Genomic DNA, 19,246 nt, shown 5'->3' on the forward strand with positions numbered 1-19,246 from the left:
TACTCTCTCCGACTTTACACTGTTCATTGTTCCCCTTTCCCCAAGTTCAGGGTGATGCTTTAGCAGAGACCGCTCTGCCTTGAAACAAGCCAAGCTATAATGCAATGTTGACAAAGATCTTTTTCAAGTTTACACATCCTGTGTGATATTACCCCAAAGGTCACCATCAGGTGAGAGGGACGACCTTAAACAAGAAAGAAGTTCAAGAAGCGGTGCTAAATCAAATGACTTAGAGAACATCTGATCTGCTTTTTCCTTACCAAACTCTGAAAGCTAAACAAGCACCAGGCATCCAGGACTGCTCCTCTGGGGCTGGACACTTCAACAGCGCGTTCACTTGAAGTGCCTTCAGATTCACTTCAAATTAATCCATTGCTTGGAGAACTCATCATACCCCCACCCCCATTCCGTTGGAAATTTTCCACCAGCTGCCGGCATTGACGACAGAGGTTCCCTGCTCTTCCTTTCCGGGTCCTCAGTGTCTGCAGCTGTGACTGCAGCAGGGCTTAGTCCCTATGGGGTTCAGGTGCGCTGGCCCCTCTTCAAGCAACGTAGGACTACGAGGGGAGGTGCGGGACCGCTGCTGGCCCTGCCAGAACTTAACCCCGGTTCCTATCGGCGGACCTCTTTCCCGGGGAAGCCGCCAACCCCTCGGCGTCCAGCGGTCCACTCAAACCACCCGCCGGGCACTTCCGGGAGGAGAGGAACTGGGCGGTCTGGCGCATGCGCACTCTACACCCACCGCGCGGCGCGCAGGTTCCCGCCTCGCGGGCTGGCTGCGGTCGGGAGAGTCGGCTTGAGCGGCGGCTGGTGTGCCAGTCGCCCGGCTTGCGTTTTAAAGGGATGCCTCTAAGATTATTCTACCGTACCTAGCGTAGTTGAGGCCACTCGACATCCTTTATGGTGTACTGTAAGTCACTCTCATCTTTGTTTTTAAATACACATATTTTTTGAAAGAAAGGTAGTGCAGATACACAGTTTTTTAAAAAAGAAGCAGGTTGTAACAAAAAGTTTATGAAGAAAAGTAACAATGCCCTGCTCATCCCCTCCACCTTTCTTCCTTCCATTTTCAATTCCTCCCTCCCGTCCTTCCTACCAGTTTTACCTTTTTTTTTTTTTTAAATGCTTATTTATTTATTTTGAGAGAGAGAGAGCGGCCTATGTGCAAGCAAGGAGAGGGGCAGGGACAAAGGAGAGAGAGAGAATCCTACAGGGCTCAGTCTCACAGTGAGATCATGACCTGAGACAAAACCAAGAGCTGGATGCTTAACCAGCTGAGCCACCCAGGTGCCCCAAGAATTCCCAGTTCTAACACGGTTAACATAAAAACTTAACAAAAGACAATTTCAAGTAACAAAAGTAGTAGAACACAGGACAGTGTGCCACTGTTAGGAGCTATTTTGGGTTTTTTAGCAATTAAAAAAAAATTTTAGGTTTATTTATTTTGAGAGAGAGAGGGAGAGAGTGAATCCCAAGCAGGCTCTGCACCATCAGCATGGAGCCCAATAGGGCTCAAACTTACAAACCGTGAGATCATGACGTGAGATCATGACCTGAGTGAAAAACCAAGAGTCAGGTGCCTAACCGACTAAGCCACACAGGTCCCCCCTTTTTAGCAATTATTTTAAGAACATCATTCACTAGTAAGATCAGAAGAGCCTTATCAGTCATTCTTAGTCTTTCCATTGCAAAGGGATGATGTGAATTCTTGTAGTAGTGGCTTCTCCACTGTGGAAGCAGTTAAATACACCCCCAACTAAAAAATATCTCCCCCTAAATTCCCTTTCCTTTAACGTTTGCAGCATAAACATCCTTGTTTCAAGAGAAACCCTGTGGCTCAAGCAGATGCTGTTGTTCCCATCCAGCTCATTGCCAAGTATGTCCCCCAAGACCAGATAAAGGTAATGTAATGGGAGACCAGATAGTAAGTACTCCCAAACTGAGGAAAGTAAGCAGGAGAGAGCCCCTGGGAAAATATGACAGCCTAGTTGCTATTTAAAGGCAGGGCAGGAAAGTTAAAAGGACAAAACTTTTTCAGAGTTCTTAGTATAAATAAAAAAAGAGGCATATGGAAAAGAAAATGTATGCACAACTTTGCCCGGGATATGTTTATGAATTTTATAATTTTTAATGCTTTTTTGTTCTTTTTAGACTTTTTCAATTAGTATATATCTATTATATAATTAGACAAAATAAACTAAAGAAAGTTGTAAATGAATATATGCTACCCCCCCAAAATCTGCATAAACATTAGGAAAAGGGGAAATTCATGTGTAACTGTACTGTGTGTTGTGCATGCATTTTTATCTTGTTCTCTCTGTGTATGTAGAAATTATATTTCCTTTATACTTTTTGGTATTTTACACCTTTTCTGTAGTGAGTATGTATTTTTTTTTAATTAGGTAAAGACAAAGTGATCTGCCATAATAATAATTGATAGGCAAGTATCTCAATAAATGCTAAAAGCATCAGGTGGAAGGTTATTGGGAATATTCACAGGGTCTCAAATATCACCCCACAAATTATGAATTACAAGCAGAAATGGGTTTCTTTACAATGGTAAAATCTGGAGGATGTTACCTTGACCGAGTAATCACATTCACATCACCAAAATGAGACAATTTGGCATCATTTCCCTCCTGGTGCAATATCCTGAACAGGATACAACATCACCTGTGAAATAGTCTTGTCCAGTATTTTGATTGGAACCTGTATATACTTTTGAGGAAACAATCAGACAAATCCAAATTGTGGGACATTCTGCAAAACAACTACCTTGAGTTTTTTTAGATGTCACGAAGGACAAAAACAAAACAAAACAAAACAAAAAACAACCAAACAAAAGAACTAGAAAGCTGTACTGGTATAAAGGAGTCTGAAGGGAGGGATGGGACACTATATAGGCATTATTGGGGCAATTGAGGAAATTTCAATACGTACAGCATATTAGCTAACATTGTTTCATTTTTTTTTTTGAGAGTGATAATAGTGTTAGGTTGTATAGGAGAACACCCTATTCTTTTTTTTAATTATTTATTTTTTAATTAATATCCAAGTTAGCATATAGTGCAACAATGATTTCAGGAGTAGATTCCTTAATGCCCCTTACCCATATAGCCCATCCCCCCTCCCACAACACCTCGAGTAACCCTCAGTTTGTTCTCCATATTTATGAGTCTCTTATGCTTTGTCCCACCTCCCTGTTTTTATATTATTTTTGCTTCCCTTCCATTATGTTCATCTGTTTTGTCCTCATATGAGTGAAGTCATATGATATTTGTCTTTCTCTGACTAATTTCACTTAGCATAATACCCTCCAGTTCCATCCACATAGTTGCAAATGAGAATGCCCTATTCTTAGGATACACATGCCACACTACTTAGGAGAGAAGCATTATGACTCAGCAACTTTTCAGTGGCTTGAGGCAGGTGAGGAATATATATTTTTCAGGTGTGTATGTATATGGAAAGAAAGAGATAAAGTGAAAGATGAAATGAACAGCTAGTGAATCTCGGTGAACAGTAGGTATGTTCGTTAGATGATTCTTTCAAATTTTCTGTAGGTTTGAAGTTTTCCCGAGTAAAAAGTTGGGGAGAAGGTACAGGAATAAAGACCCTCACAGTCAGCTCCACCAGGAGACGGCTTTTCATCATACTCACCAGTGGAGGACCCTGAAACCTTAGGGCTTTGCGAAGGAACCAACCAGATTACTGCAGGCTGCTTTTCAAGCAGCTTTCCAGTGTGGCTGGATTCAGAGCGGGCTAATTGTGGGATGATGTCAGGACACAAAAGATGGACAGATTCCAGTTTGTCTGGTACTGAATAAAAAATAGGTCCTATATCTTAGACAGCCCTGATAAGGCGCCTCCAGGGATATGAGTAATGGTCAGACCCAGGGGATGAACCAGGGCTAAGAAAGCTGGACAATGGAGAGCCCAGAGCACCGTGACAAGGAAATTCTTCCCCTGAATTGCCTTTTCCTATTGAGATAAGATAGTTCACAATAAAGCGCCAGGCTCAGAAGTGCTGCATCAAACCCAGCGAGAGCAGCCGCCACTCAGGCCTGTGAGCCACAGGACTGCGTGCCTGGCGCTGTGGGCACCTGGATGGTCTCCAGAGGGCCTCGGGGGGGAGTCATTGATCTTGGACCCAGAAGGCCTGGTGGTGAATCCCAGTCTCACCACTCCCCAGCTGTGAGACTGATTCCTGCTATTCTTGTTCACAAGAAAGTTCATTCCTCTCCTACCTGCCTTATCGGTGGGCCACAAAACCTGAAAACAAACCATGAAAGGCCTTTTCAACTCCTAAAGGCCAGTAAAATGTTGGTCATCATCATTACCTTATAGGAATGAAGTAGTTTGTTTTATAGCTTCTCTCCTCCCCCCCCCCCCCCCCCCCCCGCCTTAGGGGTCCAAAGTGAGTTGGGCCTTGAGTACATTTGTATTGTGAAATTGTGTGAGTAAAGCCCCTTTGAACCTCTGAGGAGGCAGGAGTGAGATACTTTGAGATGCTCACTTTCTCCTGGGCAAAGAAAGAGTAGCAGAAGATGTCACTGCTTTGGGATACCTTACCCAGGAAATAGATCCCCATAGACAGGTGGTGACTCATCCACGCTGTCCCGAGCTAGTGAGTAGCTGAGCGAACACTGGGAGTGTGGGTCATTGTGCTGCACTGGAGGGGAAGCAGGGCCTCCTCCTTAGTCCGAGCTGTGGACCTTGGGGTCTCATGTGAGGTAGAGCAGAACTGGGAGAGTGGAATGGGAGCAATGCCTTTGACCTTCAGGAGGAGAGGACTGAGCTGCTACAGAGAAGAGTATAACTTAGTGCAAGCGAGAACATTCACGTGGGCCTGCCCCAGCTGCTGTGGTTGCACGGAGCTCCCCGGCACTAGAGTTATTCCAACCCAACTCCATCACCCCTCCTTGAATAGGTTTTGGGAAAGATGCACCATTGCCCAGAGAGTTGGATCAGATGATATGCCACGGCTCTTCCAAACTTAAGAATCTGAACTCCTTTTGTCTAGCCAAGAATTTGGATGAATCTGTCCTCTGCTCACTAGCCACATGACCTTGGACATGTTTATTAGCTTTCCGAGCCTTCATTTTCTCAGCTGTAAAATGAGGTTATTATCTCAAAAAATTGTTATAAGCATCAACAGAGATAAGGAATGATTTGTGGTGAAATCATAAACGTCTTCTCCTGTCTCTGTACCTTACCCAGTTCTGGGGTGACCAGGTGAGTGCCTGGAGTGGCTGTCCCATGGGTCAGAGCAAAGGTCACATGTGCTTGAGGAATCAGCACTAAATCAGATTTCACTAGCCATCCTCCCTCCAGGGTGTTCCCTTTGGCTCTTTTTGTCTTCCCTATCTCCTGTCTTTAATCTCCCCTTCTTCCTTTCCCTTGTGTTCACTCAGCTAGCACTTTCTGAGAGGTTCTCTGTCCCAGATACCCTGCTGGCTGGGGCAGTGCATGAATCACATGCAGTTGAGAATGTGAGCAGTGTCTTGCCTGGTGCTGACAGAGAACGGAAGAGGAGGGCCATGGTCTAAGGGAGGCCTGTGCTGTGGGCTTACAGAGGGGCGGTCCTTTGGCGGGGGCAAGGCTAGAGGAGTGGTGGCCAGACAGGGGAAGTTTACACTAGGAATAAGATGTTTGAGCCTGTCTTTGAAGAACAGATAATGACTTTCTACACAGAGAAGATGAGGGGTGAGTATAAACAAGCATACGGGTCTGTCTTGAGTCCCATGGCCTTTGGTTCTCTGCCCCAGTCCTTAACCAGCTCCTTCCCTCTGGTCAGCTTCTACAAGCAGCTTCCTTTTTTTTTTTTTTTTTTTTTTTTGAGGTAGGCAGAGGGAGAGGAAGAATCTTTTTTTTTTTTTATTTTTATCTATTTTTGAGAGAGAGTGAGTGAGCATGCTGGAGTGGGGGAGGGGCAGAGAGAGAGAAGGAGACACAGAATCTGAAGCAGACTCCAGGCTCTGAGCTGTCAGCACAGAGCCTGACGTGATGTGGGGCTCGAACTCACAAACTGTGAGATCATGACCTGAGCCGAAGTTGGACACTTAACTGACTGAGCCACGCAGGCACCCCAGGCAGCTTCTTTCTAAGCGAGATGATGTGAAAGCTAGCCACAGTTCCTGGAATCACTGCTGCCTGCTCACTGGGGGCTGTAAAACATCACTGTGAAATAAAGGGAGTAATTCTTAACGCTGGCTGTGCCCTAGAATCACCTGTGGTTGGTTTTCGTTGTTTTAATTCAGGTTTCCTGGCTCCACCCTTTATATATTCTGATTCAGTGTATCTGGAACAGTACCCCCCCCCCCCCCCCCCCCCCCCCGGTTATTGGTATGGCCTGCTCTCACAAATCCAAGGTGGAGATATTGTCACACCCACTTTGTTTCTCCAGTCTCTCACTAAAGACTGCCCATGGTTTACTTCAGGAAGCTCAGCATCCCCTCGTAAAGATCTCCAACTCTTGCTTCAGTTCGCTGAGAACCCGAAAGGCTTAGATAGTCCAAAAAGTGAAGGTGCTGCGATGGGGTTAGGTGGCATTCTTCCAGCCTCCATTCCCAGAGAAGAGAGGACGGATGATGAACGGTCCACTACTTATCTATCTATCTTCCCCATGCCCCACTTTCCCCATCTGCGAAATGGGAATAAAAACAGTCCTTACTTCATAAGATGGCAGTGAAGACTAAGGGAGCACGGAGCACACAAGAGCACACAGTGAGCACTCAGTAAATGATGGCTGTGGCTGTAGAGGCAGCTGGGCCAGCCTGTTGTTAGGGGGGTGGGCTCTGGAGCCAGACTCTCTGGTTCACAGCCTAGCAGCTGTTCTCCGTATAACCTCCATGCCTCGGTTTCCTTCTCCGCGCAATAGAAGTGGTCGTGACTCCCTCCCAGAACTGATACTGAATGTTATTAAATCAATGAATAAGTGCAAGGCACTGAATTCAATGCTGGGCAAACAACACTTAAGAAAGGTTAGCAGTTACCATTACTTCTGCTGTGATCTCTCGCTGCCTCATGGTGTCACTGTTGGACACCGATCCCCTCGGTTCTCAGCTGGTGCGTGCCCCCTGCTCCCTACAGCCTTTCAGGCCCAGCTGGGGCCCTTGGAAGAAGGGACAGCAGCCTCCCCCTTTCCTAATCATGGCCAAGGGTACCCTGACTTGGTCTCCTAAAATAGCAGTTCACCTACACAGCCTCCTCCCCGGGAGACCAGCTAGCTGAGCAAGGCTGAGTCAGACTGGTTCCAGCCCCTCCAGCTGGCGAAACCTGAATCTTCACTCTCTTCCCCACAGAGACCCACCCTGTGCCCGCAGCTTTTCTGTCACCGTCTTGGAGTCTAAGGATCTGAGCGTATCCCTTTCCCCAGTGAGGCTACTCTTTGAAGGAAGTTACCAGGGTGAGTCCTGGGGCCCCACACCCCATTTTGTTCAGAAGGCTGTCTGTCCTCTGTGGTGCCAAGTGACTGACCCTCATTAGGAAGATTCCCCAAGAGATTAATTACCACGTGCCAGCACATGCCCTTGTGGTGGAACCACGGCCAGGGATCCTCAGGCACTTTTTTGTTTCCTAGAGAAGAGGGCAAAACCCCACACATCTACTGTCTGCTTCGAAATCACGTCATGTGCAATTTTTACAAACCGCACGTGTGATTCTAATAAGCAGCCAAGGCAGACAATCACTGAAATAAGAAGACTGACACCTAATGGTTATTAATACCCACCTGTGCAAATGGCTGTGCGCTTATTCCCCAGAGGCTGCCATCCCCCAGAACATTTTGATCCTAAAATATTGGAGCTAAATCCGTCCTTTGAGATCAGCTGACTCGATGATTACCAGACTCTGTGCACAGCCAAATCATCAGGTTGGTCTGTTTATCATATAGATTCTCACGTATTGCTGATACAGTGGGTCTGGGAGTGGAAGAGGGCGGGGACCCCAAATCCTACTGAGAATGCAACAAGGAGGGGACCTGTGAGGAGGGTGTGGACAAAGTGGATGGAAGGCTGCCCACACAGTCGTGCCCCGGCAGGGAGTTGTTAGAGGCAAGGGCAGCATCCCAGGTAGAATCAGACAGTTGGCATCAGAAGCTGGAAACACAATGCAGTTCCCAAAATTAAATCTTTTTTTTAAAGTATTTATTTGTATTTTTACCTTTTTTTAACGTTTACTTATTTTTGAGAGAGAGAGAGTGTGAGGAGGGGAAGGGCAGAGAGAGAGAGTGCGGGCCTCGAACGCAAGAACCATGAGATCATGACCTGAGCTGAAGTCAGTCGCTCAACCAACTGAGCCACCCAGACGCCCCCTCAACGTTAAATCTTAAATCTCTTGCCAATTAATATATCCCCTGTCTGGCTATTGGAGCATAATTTCAGATGGAAGAAAAATGTATGTCTAAAGCAGGAATCCCAATATCAAAACCCTCCGCGAGAGTGGAGGTGAGCCCTGGGAATGCAAGCTAGGAAACCATTGCTGCCAATGGTCAGTGAGGAAAGCCTTGCGCTCCGATGACCTCATGGCTCTTTTCTGTCGCCGGTGACTGGACACTCCCTTCCCTTTGCCCCCCTCCACCCACAGGCATATCAGACAGATGACCACAGGAGCACAGGGGAAAAGTGCTCCCCATCGATAACACGCATTCTCATGTGCTGCTGTGGCCTCATCTCCTGAATGTCCTGTGATGTCAGGCTGAGCAAGCCTGAGTGAGGTCAGCGGGAACTCTCTCCCTGGAGACCCAGGAATTTTTTGAAAAGTCGTACAAGGACAAATGCCTGGTCATGCCTTGAATTCTCTGTGTGAAACCTTTAGCTCTGACAGCTCAAGTCCCATTTGCTCCTTGGCTTACCGTGCATGGTTTTGTTTTTCTGAGCAGTGTTCGCTGTGAGAGGTGAAAGAGTATTTTCATCTGGCTCCAGAGGAGTCAGCAAGGCAGGCTATCCAGCCAAGAAGGAGGTAATTGCTGAACCAAACTAGGCTCAAATGCTACTGCCTCCAGAGCCCTTACCTCAGAAGGGGTCTCTCCCACTCCTCTGCATTCAGGCAGTGACCCTAAGTGACCTTTCCTGAGCTCCAAAGAACTCAGTTAGTGATAAGGAACTCAACGTGCGGGGACCAGAGCCTCCTGGGTGTCACCATTCCCAACATAATGCCAGAGCCTCACCAAAGTCCTTTCCCCACATTCTCATGCTCTCAAACCTCTGACCGCTCCCCAACCTTCCCCACCTCCTACTTAGCTAAATATTTGGGAGCTGAAACAATAGCCTTACTGAGGCAGTGGTGGGCAATTACTGGAAAGCCATGTGATTGTCCAAATTGAACCAATTTGTCAAAGACCGTTTTCCTTTCACTCATCACCTCCCCCACACCCCATGATAAGATAGGGTCCCCAGAGCACAATAATCCTTTCCTGAGATACAATGTAGAGGCTCCTGAGAAAAGGAACAAAAGTGAGGCTAATTTTGGCTTTTCTGGGACTAAAGGAAAGGAGGCAGGCCAGCCCCATCCAGCTCCAGGAAGCCAGGGTGGGCCTTGTTTCGTTGCTCCAGGGTATCTGCTCAGACCACCAGGGGATTTGGAGAACAATGCCAGGAGGGTGGGGAGGAGGGGAGCAGAGTCCTGGCCCTGGCTGCAGTGTGGGAAGCCTGGTCCCAGCTCTGAAGAGGTCTCTAAAATGACAATCCGTAACTTCAGATTTGAAATGGGTTTTAACTGTAAACTCCTCACCACTGCTCCCCAACTAAATCAGTAATGAATTAAGATTTGGGGATCCTGGGGCGCCTGGGTGGCTCAGTTGGTTAAGTGTCCAACTTCGGTTCAGGTCGTGATCTGGTGGTTCGTGAGTTCGAGCCCTGCGTTGGGCTTTGTTGACAGCTCCTGGAGCCTGGAGCCTGCTTTGGATTCTGTGTCTCTCTCTCTTTCCCCTCCCGCTTGCGCTCTGTCTGCCTGTCTCCTTCTCTCTCTCTCTCTCTCTCTCTCCCTCCAAAAAATAAATAAATATTAAAAAAAAAGTATTTGAGGATCCCTACAGACAAGCAGTGGTCTTCATGCTCTTCAGGGCTCCGTGATGCCCCTAAAGTTGTAAGCTACTGTTGGTATGCATCAGCACTTTTTTCCAGGGTGAGGGTCCTTGACTTTCCTCTGATTCTCAAAGGGATCCACCGTCCCCAAAAGATGTGTACCTCTAGGAGGAGTGCGACACCCAGGCAGAGCTCCTGTCCTTTATGGCAACGCTGGACAGATTTCAATGTGCATTAGAATTGGCCGGGTATCAGGTTAAAACGTAGACTATGATTCAGTAGGTCTGGGCAAGGCTCAGAGTGTGCATTTCTGACAAGCTCTAGGTGACTCAGAGTCGGCTGGTCCACAAACCACATGCTTGAGTAGCAAAGCTTGAGGGTTTGCAGTGGGTTTCTTACTCCAAGTCTGGATCAGGGCCATAGCCTCCTAACCCAACTCTCAACTACCTCCCGATGGCCATGGGAAGTGACATAATTCTAATCCCATTCTTCCTCCTTCCCCCCACCCCCACCCCAGCCTCTATGTTAAATAATGGCACTGAAGAATCCATAAACAAAATGTTTCATGATTTGTCTTCATCCTATGTTTTCTCCCATTGTCTCGCTCCACGATTAATTCCGTTCATGCTGGATTACATAAGGACAAGGACAGGGGGGAGCTGGACCAGGGTCTGAATCCTGTTCCTGTCATTTACTAGTTTTGTGACCATCTGAATTCCAGTTCCTTCATACGTACAATGGGAATAAAAATATCTACCTCATGGAGTTACCATGAGCAGCAAATGAGATAGTGTGTGTAGAGCATTTAGCACAGCGTTTGCATGTAGCAAATGCTCAATAAGCAGATTGATAAGAGTCCGACGCAGGGCTTGAGCCCACAAACCGCGAGATCATGACCCGAGCTGAAGTCGGACACTTAACCGACTGAACCTCCCAGGCGCTCCCTGAATTCAGTGTATTAGATTGAGGGGTTAAAAGGTCTCTACAGTTTGGTTCGTTGGCTAAACCATGGATCTAAAGGTGGCCTACACAAAATGAAGTTAAATGCCAGAACAGCTTTGGCATATTGTAGAGGAAGGTAGCCAAAAGCTTAGGGAGACTGGTATGTTAAAGTCAATTTATCACGTAAGACCTGCTCACCGACATCAGCAGGGCCAGGAGTACAAACCTTTTGCTCTGACTGTGAAAATAAGTTTGTGAAGGGGGCCTCAGCTTCCTTGTGGTCACTCTTGTCTGTAGGTCAAACTTTATAATAGGAACTGCAACCACCAAACTTATATCCCTCATGCAAGGGGATAATGGGATCTCGGAGCGGCAGGTACCAAGTGATAATCACTTAATCACCAAAGACAAGCTGTGTGTGGTTACCATCATGGACGATTATGCCCAAGCAATAATCACAATATTATGATTCATAGAGACCTATGGTGTTTAGCTGGTAGATCACGGTCCCTTTGGGGAAGACTGAAAGAAAGATTAACAATGTTAGTAGAGTTCTTCCTCAAGGGAACCTGGTCTCTACTTCATTCAAGAGGTTCTAGGTCTGCAAACTGGCTCAAGTCTAGGAATTGATTGAAGGGCCATCATGACTCTGTTTTTCGTGATCCAAGATATACTACTTTTCACTCAACTCAGAACTCTTATGCTCATACATAGGCAAGATTCTATGCTAATTCATGGGCTGTGGTCAGTGGTTTGGCTGGATGGTCAGGGACTTGAAAGGAACATTATTGGAAAGTTAGTGACAAGGAGGTCTGGGAAGGAGGTAAGTGTATAGACCTCTCTGAATGGGCAAAAGATGTGAATGTATTTGTATTCCATGTGAATGTTCACCAAAGGGTAGCCTTAGCAGAGGGAAAATTTAATCAAGTGGATAAGACACCCTATTTTATGGATACCCGTCACCTTATTTCCTCAGTCCTATCATTGCCTACTGGGTTCATGAACAAAGTGAGAATGGTGGCAGAGATGGAGGTCATGCTATGGGCTCAGCAACATGGACTTCCACTCATCAGTGCTGACCTGGCTATAGCCACTGCTGAGTGCCCAATGTGCCAGCAGCAGAGACCAACACTGAGATCATCTGGGGTGATCAGCTAGCTACCTGGTGGCAAATTGATTACATTGGACCATTTCCATCATGGAAACTTTGTTCCATCATGGCACTTTGTTCTTATTGGAATAGCCACTTAGTCTGGGTATAGATTTGCCTTGTCGGCACACAATGATTCTGCCAAAACTACCATAGGTGCACTTACAGAATACCTTATCTGTCATCATATTATTCCATACAGCACTGCTTCTGATCAAGGGACTTAACTTTATTGCCAGTGAAATGTAGCAATGGGCCTATGCTTGTGGAATTCACTAGTCTTACCATGTTCCCCCATCATCCTGAATCAGCTGACTTGATAGAATGGTGGGATGGCCTTTTGAAGACACAGTTACAGTACCAGCTAGGTGACAATATCTTGTGGGGCTGGGGTAATGTCCTTTAGAATGCTGTATATTCTTTAAACCAGTGTTCAATATCTAATGCTATTTCTCCCATAGACAGGATTCATGGTTCAGGAATCAAGGGGTGGAAATGGGAGTCCCTCCACTCACTATTATTCTTAATGATCCACTAGAAAAATTCCTGCTTTCTTTCCTCGTGCTCTTAGGCTCCACTGGTCTAGAAATCTTAGTTCCAAAAAGAGGAATGCTTACACTGGGAAACACAATGATTCCATTGAACCAGAATTTGAGACTGACACCCAGCCACTTTGGGTTCCATACGCCTCTTTATTAACATGCAAAGGAGGGGCTTATGAGTGGCCTAAGCAAAGGAGGTAAACATTTTTAAAGAAACTTGATACATGCAGGCACATTTTCTATCAATTCTTCCTTTCCTTATAGAAAAAGGAAATAAGCACATATATAGAACAAGTCACTTCCAAAGTTCCAAGATAGGTCTTTGAGGGATGTATTGGGTCTCTTTTACATGTCCACTTGGCTAGATCACAGTCCCCGGTTATTCAGCCAAATGTTAATCTAAATGTGGTGTGGAGGTAATTTGTAGATAAGATTAAAGTTCTTAATTGACTTATGTAAGAGACATTATCCTAGATAATCAGTTGGTTCAAAGAGTTCAAAGGTCTTAAGAGGGTAGCTGAGGCTTGCCTGGAGAAGAAAGTCACTTGAGAGTTCCAGCTCACCTTTCTCGAAGGTCTGCCCCATAATTTCAGGCTTATCTAGTCAGCCCCCAGAAATACATAAACCAATTCTTTGCAATAAATGTCTTAATATATTCATATATATCTCCTACTTGTTCTTCTCTAGTTGAATCTTGACTGATAGAAATGCCTGTCTCTGAAGTCCCTCCTATTTCCCACCTTCTCATCCAGCAGAGAAACCCAAGAGTTAGGGAGCATGAAGGCATGATTTTCTGAAGTAAATGGAAGAGTACCTTGTATTGAAACTCTAGGATTGGGAAAGCAGAGGGACCTTTGTTCCTCTACAAAATGAAAGATTAAAATTATGTTGACAAAAGGAACATGAAGTACTAACATAGACTCATTGAAGGATTAATTAATCCTTTTTAATCTTTTTTTTTTTAAGTTTATTTTGAGAGAAAGAGAGAACACAACTAGGGGAGGGCCAGAGAGAGAGAGGGAGAGAGAGAGAATCCCAAGCAGGCTCCTCACTCTCAGCACAGAGCCTGATGAGGGGCTCAAACCCACAAACTGCAAGATCATGACCTGAGCTAAAAAACAAGAACCAGACATTCAATGAACCGAGTCACCCAGGCACCCCTTTATCTTGTTCTTTTTAAACTGAGATATGATGGACATGAACATTATGTAAGTTTTAGGTATATAAGGTATTGATTTGATACATTTATATATTGCAATATGATTACCATGGTAGTTTTAGCTAACATCTCCATCAGGCATGCACATAACATAATTATTATTTCTTTTTTGTGGTGAAAACCCTGAAGATCTAGTCTCTTAGCAACTTTGAAGTCTATAATACAGTATTGACCATAATCACTATCCTGTGCATTATTAGCTCTCCGTGTTGTATTCATCCACTAGTTGCAAGTTTGTAATCCATTTTTTAGTCTAACATTTTTGGGGGAAAGCAAGCTGCATTCTGAAGTGGAAGTCCCCTTTATTCTAGATGTCCTTTATTTTCATTGTTGGGTCTCAGAACCAACTCTCCTCTGTACCCAGTGGCAGAAAGTGGAGAGAAGAGAGTGAGATGCCAGAGGCTGAGTAATTTACAAGCACTAGAAGGGACTTAGACCTGGAGATTTCTGGTGAGAGTGTTGGTAACTCAGAAAAATGGGGTGGGGTGATGCAGGGACTCCGAGGACAGGGGCTATGAAAAGGAAAGAGAGACTAGGAGAAGGGGGAGAAAGGCTAATATTAGAAAAGGACGGGACAACCACAAGGTATAGGTCAGGGCAGTGAGGCTTCAGACTTAGACTCAGGGCAAAAGAACAAAGCAAAGGGATTCAATATTTGACTTTCCACACTCCTTATTCTATATAGTTCGCATTTATCACTGCAGCTTTGAGTAAAGAAGTGCTCACCCTTTTCCAGGTTCTGAGGTCTCAAAGAGGAAGGGGGAGACTCCCTCCCCCAAGAGCAGTGTCTTCAAAAAAAAACAACAAAAAAAATCCGTGTCAGGAATTGGAAGCGCTTTCATTGAGGCTGCCCAGGGGGCACTGAAGGGAACAAGAGAGTAGTGCCTTTTCCATGCCCTTTGCAAAGTGACTCAGAGTGTGGAACTCTGGGTGGAAGTTACAGGGTGACAGATTTCACTTCTGTGAAGAAACGTCTTTTAAATGCTCTTTTTGGCTAAAGGGAAATGGGCTGCTTTGGGAGGCTTCTTGTCTCTGAGGTGTTAGTAGGTACTGGGTGACTACCTAGTGGGGGTAGTGCAGGAGGTACTGCCTAGTTCAGGCGGTAGACTCTGAGGTATTATTCAACAATAACATTTTCCAGTTATACTGAGATAACTTAAAACAGTTTTTTAACATTTATTTTTGAGAGACAGAGACAGAGTGTGAGCGGGGAAGGGGCAGAGAGAGACACAGAATCCAAAGCAGGCTCCAGGTTTTGAGCTGTCAGCACAGAGCCCAACGTGGGGCTTGAACTCATGAACTGTGAGATCATGACCTGAGCCAAAGTCGGACACTTAACTGACTGAGCCACTCAGGTGCCCCTATACTGAGATAACTTTAAGAATATTTGGGACCGGGGGCATTCACTTTCAAATGCCCCCTCTCTGTAAAGAGAACTTTCATACTATTCTTCCTTTCTGATCTTATATTCTAATAAACTTTTGCCTGCTGCCCCCCCCTCCAAAAAAAGAATATTTGGGACCAAAACCATGAGATATTCTATTATAATCTCAGGGTTAAAACTCATCATAGAGAGGCAGAGATGGACAGGATCTTTAAAATCATCTCGTCTAACCTCCTTCCTTCTCCCCTTTTATGTAAGTGAAAAAAGGTAAGGCTCAGAGAGAGGTGACTAACTCAAGGTCATATAGCCAAAAAGTGGAAGATCTGGACTAGAACCTGGAACTTGGAGGCAGATCCGTTCTCTCAATGTCTTTGCTGGCCTCAGGATCAAATCTACCCAGCAATGATCTGGAAACTTACCAAGAAAAAAAATAACGGAGACAATTAAACCTTGACAAATGACAGCTTCTTCAGATATCATTTAAACACAAAGAAATATAAGGAACTCAACTGCTGAAGCGCCCTGATAACATCAAGGAAAAGGAGTCATTTCACATAAATCTCAGAGATGATGTCATCTAAACACAAGCAGTTAGTGGAAGTTCCAACTCATTATGAAGGAAATGATTCTTATAAATAGTTTTGATCTAGAGATACTGTTTGGCGTCTTCAAGCCATAGATTCTTGAAATAGGAAGACCTACCATAGAGGTCATCTGACTGGGGCACGTTGGTCCTGCACACACCGGGCAGGGTGAATGCCACTCTCAACTCTGTGTTTCCAGGGTACCTCATACCGGCCACTGCTCCGGCATTTTGAACATTATAGTATGCCAAATTGAATGGAAGCTTTTTCTTTCAAACTGAAAGTCCTTTTTTCCTAATTATAAAATAAACATGCTCATTGTAAAATGTCAAGCAATACAGAGAAGAATAAAAAAGACTTACCAGAAATCTCACCACCCAAAGATAACCATTGTTAGCATTTTGATGAGTATCATTCAGTTATTTCTCCATGCACATGTGCTTATACTTGCACATCCATAGTTTTGTAAAATCGGGACCAGAGTAAAAGAATGGGCAGTTTTGTCACATTCTTTTTTTCACTTTTAGTATAGATCTGTATTTTCACTTTAATGGCTTTATGATAAACCTTAATATGCTGTATGAATAAACCTTAACATAGTGAGCCAGACCCCGACTGATGGATCAGTTGTTCCCAGGCTTTTGCTAACTTGGGGGTTATTTCCTGCTTCAGGGAGAGAGGTCATCTTGGTCACCCTTGGGAGGATGAATCATCTCTGGAGACTAAAAGTAGCTTGCTTCCTCTCAAGTGGTGAGGGTAGTGATTGTGGGGCTAAGGCTCCCTGGAGAATGAGGGGGTCGGGGGAGGCTCCCTGAGAAAGGGAGTATAAGGGGCCTTTGGTTGGCTGGAGAAGCTGCATGCTCCAGATGGAAGCCTCAAGGAGAGGCCGGAGACTGGAGCCCATCTGACTTTGGCTGACTTCTAGGTCAACTTGCAAACCTGCCCCCGCAATGCCCAGAGCAATCGCCAGAACAGACGACTGGGCCACCTCCTGGTCCAGGACTCAGCCCACCCAGGCCAGCCATTGCTCTGGGATCAGGACTCCACTCCTGGCCCCAGCAATAAATGTGGCTCCCTAATTCCTTGGTCACTAAATGCGACCAAAGCTTCATTCACTTCTGGGTTTTTGGGTACCGATTACTTAAACCATTGCTACTCTGTTTCCCCTCACAACTATAGTAAGAGGCACCACCATCAGCTAATTTGCCTCTCCACCCCCCACTCCCAGGTGCTATATGAGGCAGGGCCTGGGGGGCTCTAGCACCCACCCACACTCTGGGGATACAGAGCATCTGTATCTGTGTCTGCATGCGATACAAAATTACCACCACCACCTTTAGCTGAGGAAGAGGGCAGACGACTTCAATCATGAGCACCTTTCTGCATATGTCTTTACATACTTAGCCAATTCTCTCCTTAGTACAAACTTCTCTAGGTGGAATTGCTGGGTCTGTGGGAAAATGCTAAACAAAGCTTGCAGTAATGCCGGGAGAGCCCAGGAAAGACCAGCAGGCCAACTGCTGACTGCCTTCAGAGGGTAGTCACATATTGTAGACGTAGCCGCTGTCCAGGGTCTGGCCTTGAAGGTTCAGAAACTTGATCTCCTCAGGGCCCCAAAGTTAATGGCACTCAGAAAGCTGACTCACTCAGAGGAGACTGGAGGGGATAAAGCAGAATGCCAAATGATTAATTTATAATGAGATGTATAAACGCCTGGTGAAGCGGGCATTTGGGTCAGCCTGACCAGCCTGTTCTTTCTCACTGTGGGAGGTTGCTTGCAAAGCCAAGTCATAATCAAGAGGCTAATGATGGCCCTAGAATGGAGTGAGGGGAGTTAGTTCAGTGATCTGAATGGTGACCTGATGCGGTCACTCTCCAACCAGGGAGATATACACCTCTCAGGTGACGGTGGTAGCAAAGGGAAGTCAAGTGAGTCGTAAGTACAGAACTGCTCTGTGGCTAGGGTGAACCCCACGCCATTCTCCCTGCAGACTTCTTTTTTTCTGGCAGTCTCTAGGAGTTAGGACACTCACAGGTTTTCTTGGAAACAAAGAGGGTACAGATGGGTCAAATGACAGCAGAGGACCGTGTGTGTGTGTGTGTGTGTGTGTGTGTGTGTGTGTGTGTGTGTTTAAGTTTATTTATTTGTTTTGACAGAGACATGAGTGGGAGAGGGGCAGAGAGAGAGGGAGGAGAGAATCCCAAGCAGGCTCAGTCAGTGCTGTCGGTGCCGAGGACCCCAGGACCCTCCCCCCTTTTTTTTAAATGGTCTATCCAGGGGTGCCTGGGTGGTTCAGTCGGTTAAACATTGGACTCTTGATTTGGGCTCATGTCATGATCTCACAGTTTGTGAGTTTGAGCTCCACATTGGGCTCTGCACTGTGTCAGTGTGGAGCCTGCTTGGAATTCTCCCTCCCTCTCTGCCCCTACCCTACTCATGCTCTCTCTCTCTTCTTCTCTCTCTCATAATAAATAAACTTAAAAAAATTTTAATAGCCTATCCATATCTCACTTTCTCTATTCATTTATTCCTTTACTCACTCGCTTAACAAGCGATGGTTGGGTGCTGTTCAGGTCTTGAGGGGAAAGCAGTGAACAAAATAGATAAAATTCCTGCTCTTGTGGAGCTTACATTCTGGTGGGGGAGAGAAACAATAGACATAGAGCCTAATAAACACACAACTATTAAAGCAAACACACCAATAAATAAAACAATTACTAACTGCAAAACTTATGTGCAAGATGCCAGATGGCAATATTTGCTATGAATGAAAATTAAATGAGGAATTAAAGAGTGATAGGGTGGTAGTGGAGAACAATTTTTTTTTAATGTTAACTTATTTTTGAGAGAGAGAGAGTGTGCAAGCAGGGGAGGGACGGGGGGTGGGGGGGCAGAGGATCCAAAGCAGGCTCCTCACTGACAGCAGTGAGCCCGATCTGGGGCTTGATCTCATGAACCATGAGATCATAACCTGAGCCGAAGTCAGATGCTTAACCAACTGAGCCACCCAGGCACCCCATGGGGAACAATTTTTATAGGGTGATCAGGGAAGTTCTTTCTGGTAAGACATTTGAGCAAAGACCAAATTACACAGATATCTAAGGAACAGGTATTTCAGGTGGAGGGAACAGCATATGCAAAGGCTCTGAGTCTAGAGCATGCCTGGAACAGCAAAGAGGCCACCTTGGCAGGAATATATCTATAAACAAGGGGAAGATGTGGTAGGAAATGGGGTTAGGAAAGTAACGGAGGGGGGGAATCAGATCGTATTGGGCTGTATAGGCCCATATGGCGAAATTTGGATTTCATTCTGAATTATATGGGAAGAAACCAATGGGTCAAACAAATGTATCTTTTATAAGGAGTTCAGCTGCTGAATAGCAAATAAACTGATTATTC

At 45.5% G+C, this 19,246-nt stretch overlaps 1 long non-coding RNA gene across 2 annotated transcripts in view; it reads left to right on the top strand.

Annotated features, from left to right (window-relative positions):
- Window positions 1–808: 808 nt before the first annotated feature.
- Window positions 809–19,246, top strand: part of LOC122198417 — a 37,936-nt gene continuing 19,498 nt past the window's right edge. Inside the window, exons 1-3 of one of the 2 annotated variants that reach the window (XR_006192972.1) lie at window positions 809–910; window positions 1,803–1,901; window positions 7,305–7,401. This is a non-coding gene — a long non-coding RNA (uncharacterized LOC122198417). Of the gene's footprint in view, window positions 911–1,802; window positions 1,902–7,304; window positions 7,402–19,246 lie in introns of those variants that run through there. The other variant, XR_006192973.1, reaches the window with a different exon arrangement.

The sequence above is a fragment of the Panthera leo genome, chromosome C2, assembly GCF_018350215.1.
Source record: "Panthera leo isolate Ple1 chromosome C2, P.leo_Ple1_pat1.1, whole genome shotgun sequence".
In the NCBI taxonomy this organism is placed as follows: domain Eukaryota; kingdom Metazoa; phylum Chordata; class Mammalia; order Carnivora; family Felidae; genus Panthera; species Panthera leo.